Below are 12,583 nucleotides of genomic sequence, written 5' to 3'. Positions count from 1 at the left end.
CCTTAATACTAAACCTATAAATATATGTACATAGATCTATTTCCCTATCATCATATATAAATATATTTACATATGTACATGCCTGTATTTAGACCTCTATAAATGCCCTTTCCCTCCTAGTTCTTTCCTCTATTTCCTTTTACTTTCCTCTTGTGCACACACAGATAGAAATCTACAGGCAGTCCCAAAGTGCCCTTCAAAATCAAAGCATGAACCTTTCTTTCTGACAGCACAAACAAGTGACAAACCCAGTGTCATAAGCTGCACTGCCAGGACAGAGCAGGGCAACAAGCACCACACACAGAGACTACACAAAGATCTTCCAGAATGGAGACTATGCCCTGGACCATGTTCCCCAGTCTTCCTGGCCGCTGGTTTGAGGCTGGTGGAGATCCCATGTGTACCCGAGTGCAACTGTCTACCATGGGGTTCTCCAGACCTGTTTTTCAGAAGTATACTGCCAAGTCACGTCATTCTGCTAAGACTCCGGATAAATTAGAAATGGGAAGTCCTCTGCTGCTCTGTCCTGGAACTCCAGCTAGATTCTTATGCAACCAGTAGCTTGCTTCTATTGGTTTCAGGTACAGACACGTTTGGTGGTCTCTCAGATAATGTGCTCTCATTGTACCCAGGCAATTCTCTGGGCAATTTTCTCCACACAGAATAGTTTCATCGTAATCATACCAGATTCCCAGATTTCACTCTTGGTGATGGGTGGACTTGAGGACCTCGGTATGCAATGCAGATCCTAGCACCTTCCTAATACTGTGGTTCTCAAAATTGTGCAACATGCGTGCTGTAGGTGAAACCCAAACACTCATGTGAGTCAAACCAGAAAGCTGAAGTCATTTTACCAGTGAGAAGAGCCAGCTGAACAACTGTCCAATCCCTGTTAACTGAAAACCTGGGTTGCTGTAGTCTCTAAAAGTAGCCTATATGAAAAGCAAGACTCTCCCATATTTTGTCTTTTATTTTAAGTGTTTGAAAATTTGCTCAGTGAAAACAAAATGTAGGCCCTGCATATATGCGGTACCCTACTAAAGGAACTGAAAACTTCAAATGTACCTGAAAGTAAAGCTTTTCTATTTCTCTTTAAAATGTCATACTGCCTCACTGTTTAAATTCAGCCTGAAAAAATTTTTAAATACATTTATTAGTATGTAATCCATATACCACACAACTCAATAGTTCAATCATGACAAGAAGAGTTGTACAATCGTAACCATAATCAAATTTAGGACATTTTCTACCCTCCAGGCAAAATTTATATATACAGACAACCACACTTGTTGACAGATAGTGAAAACTCACCTATAGTTTATATTCAAAATTCATATGCTAACTGAATGAATGGGAAGCTAATCTCTCCAGAACACAAAGAAAAGCAGAAATATCCATAAAATGTTGTATCAGGCAAGTAGAACAGGTTGCTTAAGAGTCAATATTCTAGAGTTTGTAATTTGTGTAGAGCCTATGAGAAACAAGCTGCCTGGGGACATGGAAGGAAAGAGAGGGGCAGAAGCAAGACTTAATATGAATGTGTAGAAGAAAAAAGACCCACCTTCCCGATATGATCGCTGAAGACAAATGTGTGCATAAGCAAATGTGGTGAAGAAAGCTGATGGTTCCCGGCTATCAAAAGATATAGTGTCTGAGGTCTTAAAGATTGAAGATAAACAAGCGGCCGCAACAAAGCCCATATGGAAGAAGCACACCAGCCTGTGGGACCACGATGTGTCAAATGGATCAGGTATCAGGCATCAAAGAACAAAAAATCATATCATTGTGAATGAGGGTGAGTGCAGAGTGGAGACCCAAAGCCCATTTGTAGGCAACTGGACACCCCCTTACAGAAGGGTTACAGGGAAGAGATGAGCCAATCAAGGCGCAGGGTAGCAATGATGAAACATACAACTTTCCTCTAGTTCTTAAATGCTTCCTCCCCCCATTTTCATGATCCCAATTCTACCTTACAAATCTGGCTAGACCAGAGGATGTATACTGGTACAGATAGGAACTGGAAACACAGGGAATTCAGGACAGATGATCCCTTCAGGAGCAGTGGTGAGAGTGGCGATACCTGGAGGGTGGAGGGAAGATCGGGTAGAAAGGGGGAACTGATTACAAGGATCTATGTATAACCTCCTCCCTGGGTGATGGACAACAGAAAAGTGGGTGAAGGGAGACGTCGGACAGTGTAAGATATGACAAAATAATAGTAATTTATAAATTATTAAGGGTTCTTGAGAGGGGGGGGCAGGAAGGGAGGGGAAAAATGAGGAGCTGATACCGAAGGCTCAAGTAGAAAGAAAATGTTTTGAGAATGATGATGGCAACAAATGTACAAATGTGCTTGAAACAATGGGTGTATGTATGGACTGTGATAAGGGTTGTACGAGCCCCCAATAAAATGTTTTTAAAAGGATGAAAATGTTCTAAAATGGGTTGTAGTTGTGATCATTGTACAACTCTTGTTGATGAGATCAAACTATTAAACTGTATTACAGGTGAATGATATGCCAATAAAATTGTTGGGGAAAAAAAAGAAAGGAAAAAGCTACAAAAGCCACAATCAGTCCATACATACACCAGCTGTTCTGTGGAAGAAAGCTTCCATAAATGCCTGATACCTTGTGTCTTTGTTTTCTTGATATGCTTGAATGATTGGACTGCATGATATGTTAATTATAGATCAATAAAACAAAGACACAAGACTGCCTTTGAATTAATTTCAGTTCATAAGACAGAGTGAAAATCCCCACAGAGTTTCTAAGGCTGTACATATTTATGGAAGCTTTCTTCCACAGAACAGCTGGTGGATTTGAACAGCTGGTGTTTTGGTTAGTGGCCAAACACTTTAAGCACCGCACCACCAGGGCACAGTGATGATGCACAAGTCTGCTGACCAAAAAACTGGCATTTCAAAACTACCGGTCCATTCCACAGAGGAAGACGAGGCAGTTCTGCACTGTCCTAACAGGGTCACTGTGATTCCACATCACACAGCAAAAAGAGGGCTGGCTTGTTTTAGTTTGCTTTTCTTTTTTTTAAATACTTTTTTGGGGGCTCTTACTTCTCTTATCACAATCCATACATTCCTCCAATGTGTCAAGCACATTTACACATATGCCACCATCATCATTTTCAAAGCATTCTGTTCCCACTTGAGCCTCTGATCTGCTCCCCATTTCTTCCCCCTCCCTCCCCCACCCACCCTCGCTCAGGAACCCTTGATAAGTTAGAGATAATTTTTTCCACATCTTACATCATCCTCCATCATCCTTCACCCACTCTTCCATTATTAGTACTCCTGGAAGGGGGTTCTAGGTTGATCCTTGTGATTGATTCCCCCTTTCTCCCCCTACCCTCACCTAATCATCCTGGTAGCTCTACTCTCCTTGTTGGCTCTGAGGGGTTATCTATCCTGGATTCCCTGTGTCATGGGCTCTTAACTATAGCAGTGTGCATGTTCTGATCTAATCCGATTTGTAAGGTAGAATTGAGGACATGATAGTGGGGGGAAGATAGCACTGAAGAACTAGAGGAAAGTTGTGTGTCTCATCGGTGCTATCTTGCACCAGTTTGCTTTGTTTTATAACCCTAGGCACAGTTCAAGTTTTAAAGGAAATGCATAAAAGACTACTAGAGCACTCAATCACTGCCATTGAGTTGAAGCCGACTCGTCAACAACCCTAACAGGACAGGGAGAACTGCTTCCTGTGAGTGTATGAGGCAGTAATGGTCTACAGGAGTAGAAAGAGCAGCTGGTGGTTTTGAATTGCTGACCTATGGATCACAGCCCAAGGAGTGTCCACTGTGCCAGCAGGGCTCCTTGCCAGAGCACAGAGGAGGAGTGATTAATGCTGCCGAAGAGCAATCAGGGAGGATGTGCTGGAGGGCCCTCAGGTTGTCCTTGTCTAATAATGAGGATGCTCACATGTTGGCGTGGAGCTCAGATGCAGTGCAATGGATTTCTTCTTAGAGTTGGACTTCCTGGCCTTCACTGGGCAGCCATGATTGATTTATTTCACAGACGAGCAGAGAATGGTAAGCCTCAGTCGACTGTGCAAATAGAATGTGTGAAATTACCTGACAGGATGAGGTGGCCTTGTAGAAACTGGTGGTCTAGATGCAAGCCAAGTGCTGTAGTCTACCATGACCATCCGTTGATTTGTGGTCTGGCCTGAGGACCATGGCTTAAAATGAGTAAAGTGCGGGGTTCCATAGGGTCAATCCTACAGAGGAACTTTGAGCAGAGCATGCCCTTTGTATCCAGGATCCCTGTTCTGAGAACTTCCCAAAAGAGATGCAAGACAGGACAAGGCAGTACGGCAGCAGGAGTGGTGGCGGCAGATCCATGGTAAGACTTAAGCAGCTGGAATGGCCGCTAAGCACCTTCAGGCAGGAAGATTGAGGATTGAGTAGAGAACTTGTCAAAGGAGCTAAAGAGCTGAAACCCTTCTCTGAGCAGGGCAGCGGCCTCCTAGAAAAGGCCCAACGAGGAGAAGAGCCAACTGCCCGTAGACACAGCCCAGAAGAAGCTGAGACCTGTCTTGGTTGGAAGCTGTCTTGATTCAAGAACTGTATTCTCGTTCCTAAACGGCATCCAATTTACTTACCAGTTGGGCCTGGTAGTAGCTTGTTACTTCCCTAATACACTAAATATTCGTGAATTGGTCTGTGAGATCTGTGCTGTCCTTGCAAAAATAATTTTGAACCCAGAAGTAGAGAGTTCCCTGGGTATAAGACACTGTGAGGAAGTCAGGGCGTGCATAAATGCCTGCCCTGTTGCTATCCCCCTATTCTTGGTCCCTATTTCCCTACTCCCCACTCCCCCACCCCCTGCTGAAGTTTATGAAGTCACTGTGCTCCTTCTAGCCTTCTAGCCTCCAGTCCTTTGCAAATGCTGCCATCTCTACCTGCAAAAACTGAGCTGCCCTTCTAAAGAGTCCCCCTTGCTTAATTCTTAAGTGCCACCTCCACCTGACAGTCTAACTGAATTTCATATCCAGTGTGGCAGTTACCTCATCTACTGTCAACTTGAGTGAAGAGGTGGAGTCTAGCCTGTCAATCAGATCATAGCCAATGATGCTTCTGTGTGGGCATGGCCTTCTTCTGAGGATTCTGGGAATTCCTGTCTTCCTTCCTGGAGGTGGAACACACACACTCTCTGTGAGCCATTCCTGTTAACAAGACACATGGAGCTATGCTGATGGAGCCAGAGCCCTGGAGCTGAAGGAGCCATGTGGAGACTCCTGCCAGTGCTGAGATGCTTCCACTGCCACTGGATCCACAAGACGGACTGGCCTGTGATCTTCCGATATGTTGTGTGAGTCTGAAGAGGAATTTATAGACTTGTATCAGATATATGGGCTAATATCAGACTTATGGACTTGATCTGGACTTGGCTCAGATGTTTTCTTAATATACAATTATTCTTTATATAAAGCTCTTTCTTACACACAAATGAATGTCTATGAATTTGTTTCTCTGGTCGACCTGGACAAACACCTCCAGATTATCTGCTTTCTTAATATGTTCCTGCATCACTCTGGGAATGCTTCTGTGTGGCATTTCTCTCACCGTAGTGTAATGTCTTATTTGTCTTTGCGATCTACCTTTGACTGTACTTTCCTTGAGAATAAGAATCATGTCATTTTCATCCATGTATTCCCGGCACCTGACACAGTCCTTGGAAGAAACTACATAGTCAGTTATTGCTTTGCAAAGGAGTAAATGGAAACAAACGGGGATCACTGTTAAGAAACAAAGGAAATTTGCTCATGGACTATCGGTAAGCCTTAGTCTCAGAGAGATCAAGAGGCTGTCAGAAAATGCAGTGAGCTCTTCTGAGAGGAAGTACATTCTCTAATATGAGAAGAATTTAAGTAGGTTCAAGATGGTCATTTGGCAAGAAAACTAAATCATTCATCAATGGGTGAGATGAACTGTTGGAACCCTGAGATGCTCTCCAACTTGTAATTATGGAAATCACAATCTATAATCCATGACTTATGCAATGTATTTTAATTATCTGGCTTGGTGACTGAAATTGAGTGGCTCCCCCTCATTGTTACTATCTCTGCATTGTGCCTTTTTTGTCTTTAATGATCTGGATTGTGTTAGGTGACAGTACAGACATTTTGATCTGAGATTCTGTAGACGAATCCAGATTAAAGATGAAAAATGCAGAACAGAATTACAAATTCTCACATGGACTCCAGACTTTCTGAGCCATGGTGGCTGTGTGAACTTCTGAAACTCTTGCTCTGAGATAATCTTTAAACCTTAAGCCCAAGTTTTCCCTTAAAATCTTCTTACAACCAAATAATAGCTTAATTAAAACATCTGCCTTGAACATGATGGTCTTATGAGAACTACCTACCTGGGAGCAAGTGATCCCCGCAACCTAAAGGTTAGCTAAGGAGATAAGGGGCAGTGCCAAAGACCAAACACACTGCCTTCAAGTCCATGCCTATGGGCAGCAGCCGGACAGGGCAGGGTCGAAGGTGGAAATGCTCCTGTGAGTCCTGAGATTGTATCATAACTCTTTACAGGAGTAGAAAGGCCAAGCTTTCTGCAGAGGATGGCTGGTGGTTTTAAACTACTAACCTCTCAATTGCAGCCAATGGCTCCTGAGCATACGTTAATTAATGGGCAACTCAGACAGGGAGGGTGAGAAGAGTTGCCCAATTCAAAGAACAGCATCCATGTCACTGAACTGTACATGGAAAAACAGATAACGTGGTGTGGGGGTGACTATCTATATTCTCAGCATCAGCAACACTTTTTTTGAACACACACACAAAAAATCAAAAGTAGGCTTAAGAGTAACTGATGGCATTACAAAAGAGCCCTGTCTGAGTCTCCTGAACACCTGACTGATTCGTATCCATGGGGAGAAAATGTGCGATGGTAAAAAGTGTTCAGAATAAAAAGGATCCTTGGATATTTCTAAAACGAAAAGGCATTACCTCTAACGACACCACATAGCATTTTAGGAAATGAGATGTTAGCATAACAAGTGAAGAAAACAAGCAGATAAAATCCAATAGCTTCAAAAATGCTTCATGCCCACAGATGCCTTATTCCAAGCTCCCACCTGTGATCCTTTCCACAGTGCCGGCTTCACCTGTGTGGATGCGCACCACTGCTCTGGGAGCCAGCTGCTACCCAGCAGACAGGTCACCGCATCGTTTGAGTCAAATCTCCAAGTGCTCCGTCCACAGATGGACATTAGGAGGAAAGTGACAGTCTGCCGCCTGCTTTTGACAAACACGATGTTCCTGACTTCTGGTTTGAATTAAAACTGGATTTGAAATGCCGGGAAGAAATACAGGGGTATCATTTACTATATTCAAGAATTACAATCCAAACTCAGATATCACATCTCTCAGCAATGGCCTTCCTGTGTTGCTTGTTATTTTGGCCCTAGAATTGCAACTGAGAGGCGTTTTCCCTCAGTTCTGAGCATGCTGAACCCATTCTTCCCTTGCATTTTCCTAACTTTGAGTCTTTGCACATTTCATTGTAATTCCTTCCTTCTGTCCTTGGAAATCTTCTGTTTAGCTCTTTTCAGTTATAGTTCCTTCCATTCACTTGAACGACTTAATGTTCAAGAGCAAATGTCAGCGTCTCTTCCGACATCCATTTTGATCTTTTCCTTTCTTCCTGTCTTTGCAGCGACTAACGCCACAGCATCTAACACCCAGGGCCAGGAGCTGCGGAGCACCCTGAGAAGCTTTGCAGGGGGAGGGGGAGCAAAGGACTGGTTGAAATGAGATGAACTCAAGTGGCTTCCTGACATGGGGAGCATGTTCCTCTGATGGGGCTGGGTCACTGAGGTGCTATAGGAGAGAAGTTCTGACACTTCACCCAAAGAATATGGCAATTTATGTCCATAGGAAGCCAGGCCTCCATAACACTGTAGTAAAACCGGAGCAATTCTTGTTTGAGGGTTGGCTCTTAAAGTAGGATGGCCTGTAGCCATGGATGTGCACACCAAAGTCAGGTCCTGCCTCTCAGCCTCTTGAGCTCATATTCCATACAATTCTTGTCCATGTAGCACCCTTCCTAGAAGGTGGGTCACCTTGCCGTTGACCATGTTGGGGATGGGTGGCCCATGGAAAGGGTGACATGATGTATTTATGTATTGGCATCTCTGCTACATCTTCTCATCATCATTATGCCTGTGAAATGCTGAAAAGCACAACCACAGGAAATTAAGTGAGTGCAGAAATGAGCCACGGAGGCCAGTAATAAGTGTGCCTTTAATAACATATCCACGTGTGTGTCATCTTCATTTATTTCAAGCATCGCTTCAATTCTGAAAGGCTCCGCTCAAGGGACTTGAACAGCACAAGGAAAGAGAAGAGGAACGCATGGTAAGCATGGTCTTGGGGACAGCCATGAGATGCTCGTTTTCACATTTTGGACACATTTACATGGCAGACTCCACTGACCCTCGAGAACTCTTTACAGTTAGCTTCTTACATCTCCTTCCCCAAGCAGCAGCACTGAAACGAGTATGTGGTCCCTGCAGCCCCGCACGGAGCAGCTCCATCTGGAGTCACGGGCCAGCCAATGTTTGTGCAGAGTCGTTGGTTCAAAGCTATTCTTGTCATTTTGATTTTGATTTCCTAACAACAGCCCTAAGGACATCGTTAGGTTTTCATGCTCTAGGACACTCCTACTATCAGGTTTTAAATTTAGGGCTTCTCAAAACTTGCTGTTGTTCTCTGCTCTAAATATGCTTCACTGATACAACAATTCAAATGCATTCATTCTTCTTCAGCTTTCTTACAATTTTCACATGCATATGAGGGTATTAAAAATACCATAGTTTGAGTCAGGCATACCTTTGTCCTCAAAGTAACTAACAGCCTTGCATTTCAACATTTTAAAGAGGTCCTGGGCAGCTGACTGACCCAAGGCAATGTGTCCTTTGATCTCTTGACTACAGCTCCCATGAGCACTGGTTGTGGTACAAGCAAGATGAAGTCCTTGACTTCAATCTTTTCTCTGTGTATATTGATGTTACCTATTGGTCCATGTGAGAATATTGGTTTTCCTGACACTGCTGAAGGCTGCAAGCCTTGATCTTCATCAGCAAGTGCTTCGAGGCTTCCTTATTCACAGCAAGCAAGGACGTGTCCTCTGCACATGGGAAGTTGTGAATAGCCTCCCTCCCATCCTGGTGCTGCATGCTTCTGCAGAGAATCCAGTTTCTCTCACTATTTGCCCAGCAGACGGATTAAATGAATATGGTGAGAAGATACAACTCAGACACACACCTTTCTTGATTTTATGAGATTGAGGACAGGAAATGATTCTAAAACATCCTCTGGTTCCGTACTTATAGGCAAAGTCAGCAAAGGAGAAAATAGTTTATGCAGTAGGATCCCAGAGAGTGATACTGATAATTCACAGCTCCAGAACACTTAGACCAGTGGTTCTCAAATTCCTAATGCCTTTAATGCAGTTCCTCATGTTGCGGTGACCCCACAACCATAAAATTATTTTCGTTGCTACTTCACAACTGTAATTTTGCTACTGTGATGAATGGGGCGACCCCTGTGAAAGGGTCATTAGACCCCCAAAGGGGTCGCCACCACAGGTTGAGAACTGCTAACTTAGACTATTCCACTTTTGACTGAGAGAAGACACACTTTAGAATTAGGTACAAGAACAAAAATTTTAAAAATAAATACGTAAAAGCACAATAACAATGACAAAATATGACACAGTAAAACCTGAGTTGAAAAGGTAACAGAAAATATAAACTAGAACACATTTAAAATAGGTCAAAATGTAGAACAAATGATAGGTAGTAAATTTTAACCTAACTCCATCTGCATCCGTGCATTTTCCAATACACTTTGCCTGATAGCAAGGCTATTCACATCCCTTGGTAATAGTCAGAGGGGACTCACTGGAGCAGTAAGCCCAGTGAGGACCCTGCAAATGGATTTTGGGCTTTCACTGTCAACAATAGCCTTCTGCAAATGTTTTTCTTTATATGAAACCCAGGATGGGCCAATCTATAGAGATGGTAACTGGATTAATTGTGTCTTGGGTTTAAGGCAGTGGAGGTTGGGGGAAATGAGGAGTTAACAATAACAAGTACAAGAAGAAAATGTTCTAAAATCGAGTGGGGTGCTGATTGCACAATTTTAAAAATATATGCTTAAACTATTGAAATGTATGATATATGAGCTATGTGTCAATAAACCAGTTAGAATTTGTAGAAAAGGAATAGGTAAAAGAGGTTTTAGTGGAATTTAGTGGACACTTCCTTTCAGAAACTCAGCTAAACTGAGTTACAGTCTCATTATTCATGCTTAGATTTTCTGTCTCTTTCTACACGGCTTTATGTCATTTCTCAGCTTATGAACACAAATGGGAGACACAAGTTAAGGTAAGCAACTTGGACCTTTTACTGTATTTTATTGCTCTACATGAGGAAACAAAACTAAGCCCCAGACAAAAAGAAAATGTGGCTATCACTGTGGATTGACTTTAAATATTTTCCTAAAATTTCCTAATCGTTAGCTATCCTTTATTTTTTTAGCTATACTTTTAAAACTACATTTACTAGAAAATGTTTCAAATTATTACTATTTTGCTTTACTTTTAACAATGTTATTATTTTTTATTATTACTATTTTCCATGAGTTCTATTTATACTGGCCATGCAGAGTTGTCAGACAGGTAAACTGCCTTGATGGCAGTTCAAGAGAAGTTCACAGTAATTCAATGAGGAGAAGTCTGAACTCAAGATGAAGCAAAGTCCTCTCCATTGTGATCATCTATGATCTACCCAATAGGCATTTGCTGAAAGTATTCTACAAACCCCTCCCCCCAAAAAACTCACTGCCATTGGGTTGGCTCCAACCCACGGACAGGACAGAACTGCCCCTGTGGGTTTTCTCAGACTGTAACTCTTTAAGGAAGCCGAAAGCCACCTCTTTCTCCCAAGGAGCAGCTGGTGGCTTTGAACTGTTGATCTTACGGTTAGCAGCCCAACATGTAACCACTACACCACCAAGCACGGGTTTTTCGCTTATATGACAATAAAAGACATAATAGGGGCTCTCAAATAATTCACAGCCTAGTGAGGAGAGCAGAAAGAAAATGTGCATGGCAGAACAGCAAGTAGGTGAAGACAGACACACATGTCTTATGTGCTCATAGACCAAGAGTCATCATTGTAACTGTGGGGATTCCTACAGTCAATGAAGAATGAATGGAAGTTAGCTCAGTAGAAGGAGCAAAGCCTACTGGCAACAGCAAAAGGAAAAGAAAAATCATAGAGGAAAAGAGAGAGCTGGGTGCATTTGAAGAAATAATGTTTGTGGTAGGAATAAAAGATGTGGCAGCAAAGAGCAAGATATGCGACTGGAAAGAAACAAAGTCAGTACATAAAAGACTGAAGAGTAATAACATTCAGTTACTATTTCCATCCATATTCCTCAATGTCCAATAAAGCATGCTGCTTAATCACTTTATCCTATTGAAAAGATTTGAAAAGTCTACTTAGAAAACTTATAGAAAGCCTATTAACTTCTATCTCAAAGCAACTTCTATCCTCCAAGAAAATAATTTCTGAAGACTTCACTTTGACAAATTTTATATTTGAATAATGATACTTAATCATGTTAACTCAGAAAAAAAAAGAAGAAAAAGAACATCAACCAACCTTTCAATTCAATGAGACACCAATTCTCAACAGCAAAAGGATAAGAAAAGCCTTATCTGCTCAGGATTTTCCAGTAGTTTCACACTTAACCTTCGGGTTAAAAGGATGCCTGGCATTTCCCCTGTGCTCAATGCGTTGCTGTCGTTAGAGTCTGTCACGTTGATTTCAACTCCTGGTAGCCCTGAGCGACAGAGCCGAACGGCCCCAGGTTTTCTAGGCTCTAACCTTTACAGGACAAGACCACCAGCTCTTGTTCCTGCAGACCTTGGGTGTGAAGCCAACCTGATGGCCAACAGGCAAGCATTTACCCATTAAACACCTTAATGTACTGAACATAAATCATTGACCTAGATAGTGGAGCTGACTTGATGGCACCTAACAATGACATATCTGTAGTTCACATACATTTAAAATTTTACCAGCACTGTCAACTTGCTCTTCAAAAATGCCATTTGACATTTCCAGTGGCACCATTACTAACTTTGTGATTTCTTTTTTCTGACCAGATGGGTGGGAAACAGTATCTTGTTTTTATTTTATTCTACATTTCCCTGCTTATTGGTAATATCGCAATATCCTTTAGTATTAGTTGGCCATTTGTTTTTACTTGTATATAGTAAGCAGACATTTATGCTATTTTATTATTGCAATTATCATTTCAGTGAATTTTATGTAAATATTATTTACTGTTTTTCTGCTCTTATTTATCTTTTTCTTATTAATCTTAAGACTTTCAATATACGCTGGATATTAGTCCTTCTACTATTTTTAAAAATAACTTTCTATTATTAATATCATAAATATATTTTCTATATTCTTTCTAATAAGGCAGAAGCTCTGGTTTCATTTAGACATTGAAAACATCTGGGAAATAGTTTTGTGATT

General features: G+C 41.9%; 1 protein-coding gene across 2 annotated transcripts in view; it reads right to left on the bottom strand.

The window, feature by feature from the left end:
- The window catches only part of PRKG1 (protein kinase cGMP-dependent 1), a 1,384,334-nt gene that overhangs the window by 444,513 nt on the left and 927,238 nt on the right, over positions 1–12,583 (bottom strand). The window lies entirely within an intron of this gene.

The sequence above is a fragment of the Echinops telfairi genome, unplaced genomic scaffold, assembly GCF_000313985.2.
Source record: "Echinops telfairi isolate 266 unplaced genomic scaffold, ASM31398v2 ScPeMD7_70;HRSCAF=299, whole genome shotgun sequence".
NCBI lineage: Eukaryota > Metazoa > Chordata > Mammalia > Afrosoricida > Tenrecidae > Echinops > Echinops telfairi.
Note: the sequence above shows the minus strand (reverse complement) of the source record. Positions and strands in the feature narration are given on the sequence as shown.